At 46.9% G+C, this 9,937-nt stretch overlaps 1 protein-coding gene across 1 annotated transcript in view; it reads right to left on the bottom strand.

Annotated features, from left to right (window-relative positions):
* Nucleotides 1-1,637: 1,637 nt before the first annotated feature.
* The window catches only part of LOC8034737 (ecdysone-induced protein 78C), a gene marked incomplete at its 5' end in the record, with an annotated part of 100,609 nt that continues 92,309 nt past the window's right edge, over nucleotides 1,638-9,937 (bottom strand). The window contains 1 exon segment of the mRNA XM_042293171.1: nucleotides 1,638-8,329.

Here is a 9,937-nt window from a genome sequence, read left to right as displayed (position 1 = left end):
ATTCCGAATTTCGACAGTTGTTGCTCAGTTAAACAGCGAAAGAAATTCTGCTCATGAAACCACAAAAACATATCTTGGAAACATGACTTGACATTGTAGAATATATTGTCTCTTCTCTGCTTGCATTTTTAAAAGTGAATTAAAAAAAGAAAGATATGCCTTACTGCGAGTCTGCATTCATTTTCCATCCAAGGAAACATCTAAGGAAAATGATAAACAGTCACAAAATATATGCAGGAATGCACAGCTTTTGCCTTTAGACGAGTTGCCAAGGTGAGCATATATATCTTCCATCATCTTCCCCTTGCTCTCACTACTTGGATCATAATATGATCCAGTGTATCACTAAAAGCTTTTTTTTTCTTTTTTAAAAATAGAGTTTCTGCATTTGATTATGATTACAGCTACTGGACACCAGTGGTCTAAAGATACTACTGAATCCTGGTAGCCTTTCTCCGTAAACCCGCTGTCGCCGATCTAGGATAGACAAAGTTAAGCTTTCACTTTGTTAGTGGACCCTGACCACTGCATCTCGTGAATATGGCTATGCAGAAATAGTGCAGAAACAGTGATTGCAGACATGAAAAAAAAAAGCATGGTGTGCTGCTGACAGGCAGTGCCCAACAGCCAACGCACATGAAAACCATAAAGTATATATAGTGGTTTCGAGCAACCATTGAAAGCATGAATACTCCAAATTCAATGGAAGTGTGCAATCGTGTCATTTTTTTATCGCAGCTCAAACATTAATATTAAATATGGACTGCAAATGTATTTTTCGTACAAATATTGTAATTTATTGTGAATGGAGCATTGATACCTTGGTAAATCATTCATTCCACGAGAAACATTTTCCATACTTTCATTAGGCGAAAAAAGGCCCTGGAAAGGAAGTTGGGTAATGCATAACTATGAGGCGGGCAGGTATTTGAAATTTCATATACCTGCCCATCTCTAATAAGTGCTTTCTCTAGGTTCAGTAGTGTTGGCACATAATAATTTCCATCAATATTTTCATGAATATGATCCGACCATTGTGACAAAGCCCATACTCGGAACGATGCAGCAGAGAATGCCTCTCGCATAATGACACCACCGACCTGAAGACAAACTCTCCACGATTGAAAACCTCTCAGACAGAATAGAAATGGGCCTGTAGCCTAACGCCTTTTACATCCTTCCTAAGATTGGCCTCACAACACCAATCTTTTGGTCACTGAGAATCAAAACTATGAACACATCATCCCGTCACTTTTTTCTTAAGCCCCATTTATGCAAATGGTATTTATTACATGCACCAACCGTAATTGTCATGCAGTCTCACAAGAGTTCTTAAAGGCCCAACATACTCATCACAGTTTCTACTTTTGCTTTTTCGTTTGCCATATCCTCTACCCTTCCAACTTCCCCAACAGCTCTCCTCGGTTTAGGAGAGAGCCCTTTGAAGTATTTTGCGATATTTGAGCAACAATTTTATTGAGGTGTCCGCATCACGGGACTAGAAGAAATTTTAAGTTAAAACATCACCACACACAAATTCCCAATAGTGTCATCGTCTTTGCCTGTATCAGCACCAGTCAAGCAGTACCTACATCACAACCTCAATCTACTTCAACAGGCATGCATGAAAAAATAAAAACGGCACACTCTAAACGTTATTATACCACAGCAACGTTTTTACAGCTAGAAACTTGCAGGGACAGAGCTCTTGCACCACATTTACGCAGACTGCGATATTCACATCTGCACCTTTGGAAGTGTTCATGCCAGACCATGACACGCGCCGTGCACCCCTCCCCCCCTCAAAGAGTGTCAGGAAAGACGGGCTGAATAGACATTTCTTTATTTTGTAACAACTAGTACAGAACCTGCTGCATCCACGAAGAAAAAAAAAAATAAAACAGGTGAGCAAAAAGTATTGTCGTGCCACGAGTTAAAGACCAGGCCCCCCCAAAAAAGTAGTTTACAATTCTGGCAGTGAAAAACCTTCGAGGTGAAAAATCTCCTCACGGACGTGCCGTCTGGTTCAAGGGTAACAGATCGACAGGGTACAACGCTTGGGCACCGTGCTTGCATGCAATGCACAACGAGCGGCATGGGACGTGTCACCGTGGCACGGGACCTAACGTACTACTGCAGCCGCTGGAGTGGTCCGCCTGTGCCTTGGGAATGAGAGTATGGGAAGTTGTCACAAACAGTGTAGGATAAGTCTCGGCCCGTCACAGCATCTGGGCCCGAGTAGGAGGTTGGCATCTCTCCTCTACCACGGTTGTTTGGCATTTATGCCAAACAACGGCAACGCGGAGGCAATCATTTCGTGGCATAAAAACAAAATGACAAAAAACGTGTCCACAAATTTCTGACAATGTGTTTACACTGTTAGCTAGACAGCAATGCTGTGAAAATATTGGCATTTCACGTCTGAATATGCCAAAGTATTTCAAAGTAACGTACGTAAGCATCTAGACTCTGCAACCATCCACAGTCGTTAGTTAGATTACATGTTAAATTTCTGCCTTATAAGACTGGTCCCATATCTCTAGATTTAGGCATCAACCTCGAAAGCCTTGTGCGCAAGTTGGAAAAATGTGCCAGAGTTGTCTACTGTATAAAGCGGTGCAAAATTTTATTATTCTTGCAACATTATTTTCTAAGTTACAGAAGTTTGCTGGTGGTGCAGGCCCTCAAAATTAATATGCCACAATATGAATAAGCTTAGTGCGCATTACCGGAGAACCTACTCCAAAATACTTTGTACCTGCACTACAAATGTTTGACACACTTAGTTTGTTAAAAGCTGGAGCATAAGAAGAATTTACTGCAAAACTAAAATTGAGTAAGCAGCCCATAACGCAAAATCAGGTCTCAAATTCTTAGCGTCGATTATCTAGCATTCCTTAGAAACTTTGCAGAGTGACGAAAACCGAGTTGTGGCTTCATAACGTCATCAAAGATGGGCACATCTTTGATGTGTCCATGTGCCCAATTTTGGAAATTTTTTAAAATTTTCCAACACAGCTCTGCCCTTAAATGCCAATGTTGAACCGAGAAACTATGCCCTCAAACCACACAAAACATCACTTTCCGTTAACAAATTCGTTAAAACAATACCCCCACAAAATGACTGCCAGCCGTTGCACCACCGACAAAATGTCTCGCCAACAAAGTCCCACAAAACAACCGCCATTTTGCGGGACGCCTTCGAGAAACCGGAAATCAAACCTACGTCCCAGCAGTGCCCACACTCCCAACTCGAGAATGGCGCCTTTGTACTGTCTGAAAGCAACACCAACCCCACACAAAAGGCTGCTCTCTTAACTGCCTCCGACTGGCTACGCCACACAACCGGTTTTCCTGCTCAGAGTGCGAAAGATTCCCTGTCAGCCGATTGCCAACAACTCTCAGCTAGGGCCCCTGGCTCACTGTCGTTCTTGCTTTGAAGGCCACATTTCCCGTACGCCGGATGCATCGGCGATGTACAAGCAAATTCAAGCAGTGCGACGTCGGGCTGCGCCTTAACTTCACACGAGATTTTAGGATGCAATAGTTGCAAGACACCGCAATATCGCACAACCTGCAGCAGCGTCCTAATAAATTTAGCCGACGAAACCACGGTACGGTTACTGCACAGGCCACAATTCCCAACTTTGCATTCATTAAAATGCATTCTGCATTTAAACTTCAGGATCATGCAGCAGTAAAGGCCCCAAGTCATGCCTTGCCACTCCCCGTCCCTGCACTTAAAAGTTTCGATAGACACCTGCGTCTCACCGAGAAGATACCACGAAAAAGTTATAGTGGAATAAAGAGCAGTCAAATTGCTTCTGAGCATCTGCCTTTTGTTCCTTTTTGCGTCGCTTTGCCGGATTCACTGACCAATACGATTTCCTTATGTTTCTGCTCAATATAGACAGCCAGGAACCCTGCTGGAAACAAGTCGTTGACAGGGAAAGAGACTAGAGAGGGAGAGGGGAGGGACTGCCATAGGTGGACACACTCATGCAAAACCTGACTTTACTACGCTCCCCAGTCGATAACTTGCCGCGAGGGGAAGCTGGAAAACCAACTGTCGCAGCCTCGAAAATAAAGGAAGCTACATTTTGATGAGGACGATAATGAAGGTAGCCACAAAAGAAAGTGCAAGTTTACGACGACGAAAGAGTCGTCCCCAAATTCACAAGAAAAGCTGCAATTATTTGCAAATAATTGGGATTGCTGTGGCAGTTTTCAGGGCCTACAAACGACTTGGGACTGTTTCGTACGCAATTAAAAGTGAATTTCACATTCCCTTTCATGGTCACGAAGACACCCACTTCTCTGTCAACAGAGTAAGAAAAAGTTGCATCCCTTTTTAAAAATGATAGACGTCTGTTGCCAGGGTTTGCTTGAGCGGCCCTACGAAATAGATGCTAGTCGAGGAAACGTTTGCAGCATGTTCTATACAGCTGACTGGTAAATCACAAAAGGGGTTAAAAACTCTTAGAGGCCTCACACAGTGGGAGAAAACAGGAACTCGCAATTTTGATCGTGAAGATTGCGGCTTTTGCAGCGGTATAAATTGCAAAAGAAGTATGGTCTACGTTAAAATGTGCACTTGCCCCAGAAACCTTCCCCGAGACAACCGGACAATGAGAAAATCGCTGGCAGTGTCGACCGAGAAAAAAAAAAATTGCCGCGGCGACGCCGAAAAAAGGGGCAATCGCCGTGGGCCTCTCGCAAAGGCAATAGTTTCGTAAAAGAAAAGACGCTCGTAAAAATTGTGATAATACACCCGTGCCTGTTCGTCTCGTGTCGTAAAGGAAGGTCACTAGCAATGCGTAATGTGAGATGCAAGTAAAAAAAAATGGAAGTGTAAACAACTATTCTAAATGTGTCCGTAAAAAGGTACGAAAAGCATGCTTGCACGCACACAAAGCCTTCACATACACACTCACACACACGCAGATAAGATCAGACTCGAAAAAATAAAACAAAACACTGCACTTTTTCTTAAACGGCAAGAGTCGTCGGCACAAAAAAGAAAATGCGGCACAGCTCGCATTGTTGTTTGAACATCACTGGGCCAACGAACGCGTTGCCCCGTCGTGAAAGAACGGACCGTCCGAGAGCTCGCTGGAATGTCGCAAAAAACCGGCGATCCGTCGACGGAAAACAAGTCGTCCTTCACCCCCGACAAACACCGGCATAGTAACCACGTTCCCCGAAACCTGCCACCGGCGACAACAATGAGAATGACGACGACGACAACAAGATCGTAAGTAACGCTTTCCCTCCCCCCCGGGGACACAACCATTACCAGAGAGGGGGGAGGGGGGAGAACGGACGCACACGCTGTACACGCTAACGGGCAGGGACCAGTGGCAAAATCGTACAGAAACCCGGGGTCGCCGTGAGCAAAAGGGGTTTTTCCGCCAGACGCCTGCAACGGCATCATTCCCACGGCGCACACGCCTCGAAGCAACCCAGCATCCACTAGCGCCACTCCGGCTGTCAAACGCCGTCGGCGCGCGCCCGTAGACGTCCTTCCGAACTGGTAACGAAAATCCTGCCCACCACACTTTCAACGTTGCCTATACAATGCTTTGTTTGTTTCCACGGTTAATCTTGTTTTCGTGCCTCTGTGCGTTCCTTCTGCTCCAGCTGCGGATGTCGGGTCTGGCTTGCTCTAAGCACATTCTCAGCTGGAAAGGCCAACGCTCAAGCGAGAAATGAGCCATTGTGCACCTCAAACCGTAATTCGAGGGATTAGAAGTTTACGCTCCAAATCGACAAAAGCATCAGTAAAGCAACATAGGCGGTGAGAGTCCGGCCTTGCCAACCCTTCCGACAGTACTCGCTCAAGCGAGATGGCACCTCGCTTCGAATAGAGCATGTAGGACCAGAAGCACCGAGAAGAAAAAGAAAAGACAAACGACAACTCTACTCCGATGCGCAAAGGATGAGGTCGTAAGGCATTCGTAAAGACCGAGCGTGAGGGAAAAAAAAAAAGGGGTAGCTGCCGCTTTAAAACCGTGTCCCGCGTCTGGTCCGCAGCTTGCGCAGCATACTTTGAGGCCCAACGACGAAACAGTCTGGCAGTGATCTGGTTAGACGGTGCACGCCGGAAGAGTAAGTTTGCCGACGCCCCCCACCTTTTTGTGAAAGTCCTCCCACGTTTGCCACGCACTAATCGCACAAAAAACAGCTGTAAAGGGGCTTGCTCGCGTCGGGCCGGAGAGGCTTTCGACCGCGAGGCTTTGGGACGGGCACTTATGGGAGCACGCAAGGGGAAGGCGCTTGCCATTGCTCGCCGCGCTGGACGAAAAGCGAGCTGCATTTCGCCGAGAAGGATCTACTACACGGGTCTGTACCGATGCCAAAAGATTAAATCAACACTGGATTCTAATCGATCAAATCGTCAGTATCGGAGAACCCAGATGGTCTCTGCTAGAGTCGCCGGATAGGTTTCCAGAGTACAGCATCCCTTTTTTGCTTTACGTTCTGTCGCAGTTGATAGGGAGAGGAAGTATTGTTAAAATTCCATTTCGCGAGCGGAGCCATCTACCGGACACACCGCAGACCTGTGCGCCGACTTGCCTGGCTTTTCTTTTTACAGAAAGCACAGTTTTGTTTGATAGCTAACGAAAGAAGCTTGTTCCTAAGTTCCGTTGTTAGGGATCCATAAAGAATGGTTGGTGCTTGGACACAGTGATCAATTGCAGGCGCGAGAAAACATCAAGCATATGAGAAATTGTTTTTCGTAAAACAACCCCCCACTTCGAATTTGGACTGGCTCACTCGGAGTGGATGGCCCAAAAACAAACTCCACTAGCAAATAGACCCAAGTTGACAGTGCCTTTGTCCACAGGAGTTTCAGTACCCTGCAACCAATCTGGCGACTCCAGTCACCACAGCGAAGACGGCAGATCAATTCTAATTACCGAGGTTTACGCTGTTTGCCTCTGAGCCTGTTGCGCCAATAGATGAGCACTCCCACAATGTCCCAGCGTTTGAATCGCTGCAGATCTAGCCAAGGAAAAGAAAAGTCGAGTTCAGCTCTAGTGAAGAACAGACACGACGGCGTTGTTCGAACCGCACCCCCACAATTGCTCAATTCTAGGTTTGAGGCAGACGACAGGGAATGACAAGGTACGCAGGACAAACAAAAACCTCTGTTCTTTTGGTGTGGCGTTGTTACCATGCTGCTTCCATCCCTTTTGAAGAATTTGCGGTTCGACCGCCCCAGATCTCGGAACCGGCATAATCGACCCATATGTGGCAACCGTCACCACCGCGGCCATCGTCTGCCGAAGCGCAAAAACTGTGCGGCACACTGGTTTGCAGCAGTTAGGATGAGCCAAAAGCAACCACTTGTGAAACTGTAAAAGGGTATGCGCTTGGGCTAGTTGGTGATCCATGTTTGTAAGGGTAAAAGCGCTAAAAACAACGGACGAGTAAAAGAAACGAACAACACAAAGCGCTCTGTGTTGTTCGCTTCTTTTACTTGTCCGTTGTTTTTAGCGCTTTTACCCTCACAAACACTTGTGAAAACCATCAGCCATTGATGCCACAGCAGGATTTTGCAAATGCCTACGCAAAGCAATTTTTTTTTTTTTTTGACACAGATCATTCTTTGCTCTGCGTAATTTACTTTTGGGGATCTCTGTCATTTCAGAATTATGTTACCCTCTTACGCACAAACGAATTGCAAATACAATCAGTGGAAATCGTATTTTCCGGTTGCGTCCAACAGACACGGCCGGCACCAATGTGAGTTAAAACGTGTCGTCCGAGTTTGCCTTGTCATTCCCGTCCCCGCTCGGATTGCCTGAAATTTTCACGCAACTCTGACCCTCCTCTTCAGAGCGAGGGCAATCAACGTCGAGCATTGTCACATTCCTCGAGAGCACCGGGCAACGCACCCCAACAAAGCGCTCGAATCGCGACGACAAAATCTCTTCAAGCGTCGTCACAACCTTGGCTCGCTGCGGGGCACCACGTCGGTGTGGCGAGCGAAAGTGTGCCACACCCGTTCGTCTGCCACCACCAACGACGACGACGACGAAGTTGCGTCCGTGCCGAAAACTGGAGTAGAGCACCCACACCGTAAACCGAGACACGGCACTCGCCGTGCCGCATGGAGGAACGGGAGGGCCGGTGCGAACATGGGATGCCTTTGGGTGCTCTTCTCTTCTCTCTCTCAAGCCGCACGTGGTTGCGGGGGTAGTCCGACGTCAGAGTCCGCGAGAGTATGCGGGAGTCCGTGCTGCACCGGGGAAATAAATAAGCTGCCGGGAGTACACCGAGATTCTCACTGGTCTTGCTTGCAGACGCCTTCCGGAGTCAGCACCTGCGAACGGGGACGGGGAAAGGGCGTTTGCGAAGGGCGTTCGCATCGACGCCGACCGCCACCATCGACGCCGACCGCCACGCTCACGGTCGTGGGGTCGTCGGACAAACGATTGATGGCACCGCAAAACATTATTGACTGTTACGAGATCTTGTTGCCAGAAAATGCTTTTGGTGCTACGACATTACAATGATACATACGGCTACAAAAGGGTTGGGGAATGCGAACAAGGATCTCTAGAGTGAAATGTATTGGAACGTGCCAGCTGAATCCTCAACAACACTCCCGTCGTCGCAAAAAGAAAATAATAATAATAATGGAAAGTTTTTTCTTTTTTTCTTCTTTTTTTGGGTGATTGATTGCAAGGAGTTGTGGCGCAAGGATTTCTTGAGTTGGGTGATCGCCCTCTTTGCTTTACAAACCTGTTTCCAAAATTTGTAATTATAAACTGGCAAACTGAAGAGTCCCGCACCAGCGATTGCGGCGGTTATTATCCCCCAAATAGGCAAAACTGGCAATAAATGTGGCAGCAAAATTATTGAGTTAGATGAACCTAGATACGTCAAACTTCAAGGGTACCAAAAAACAGTATGATATATAGATATTACTATATGCCAACTTAAGCTCGAGCTGAAGATCCGAAGCAAATGGGAGTTTACTAAAATAGAGCACCAGAGAAAGTAGAACCTCGTAAAATGCAGCCAGCAAACACCGCGTGCACAGCTGCTCGCTGGCGCGCGCACCTCACCGCGCTGACACGCGCACCTCGCCTGGCTTTAGCAGCAGAGACGACAAACCACAAAAAATTTTTTAAAAATGTAACAGAAAATTGAAGGAGTCCAAGGCATAAAAAAGACAACTATGCATCCAGGAAAAAAACGAGCAAGCAACGAAAGAAGATCTGGCGTAAAATCAGACGGCCAAAGATAGAACTGCAAAAGAACCACGGGGAAGCAAAAAAAAAAAACACGCCCAAGACACTTACGACTGCGTATGTGTAGAATCCAAAAGCATCCCTACAAGCAGCATGCCACGTCTTTCACAGGGCACTCCCCCACTGCGCAGGCACGGCACCCCCGCCGGCTCCATGGCTTTCATGACAAAGCATCTGCGTTGCTGCGCTTTCCTTTGCGTTTTATTTCTGAGGAGTGTCCGCTTTGACTTGTGCTTGATGACGTATTTTTATGGCCATCTTTTGGGCACAACACCGGCGCTGCCTTTTCGCACAATGGGACATCTAAGGCTTTTGCCTTAAAACAACAAAAGGAAAAGGCAAGCAAAGATAAACAAGGCGTTCAAAGCGCCGTTGCTCGACCATCGTGGCACGCTCGACTGGCCAAATACTCTTCCTGTGCCTCTTTATGCCTTTCGTTGCTCGTGGCCAGAGTCGTTTGGCCTTGGCACGTGCAAATTGCGCAGCGATGGCACTGTCCGGGGAGACACCTACCCCCTACCAGGGGCAAGGCGCGCGGTTTGAAGTTTGAGAGAGACGCACAGGGCACTCATACTTTCGCATTAAATTTTGAATGAGATGTTTTGACTGCCAAAAATAGACAATATTTCCAAATAACTGGGTTCTATACAATCAGGTTCGGCTGTGTTGCCGAA

Source organism: Ixodes scapularis, unplaced genomic scaffold (genome assembly GCF_016920785.2).
Source record: "Ixodes scapularis isolate PalLabHiFi unplaced genomic scaffold, ASM1692078v2 PGA_scaffold49__6_contigs__length_1374808, whole genome shotgun sequence".
In the NCBI taxonomy this organism is placed as follows: domain Eukaryota; kingdom Metazoa; phylum Arthropoda; class Arachnida; order Ixodida; family Ixodidae; genus Ixodes; species Ixodes scapularis.
Note: the sequence above shows the minus strand (reverse complement) of the source record. Positions and strands in the feature narration are given on the sequence as shown.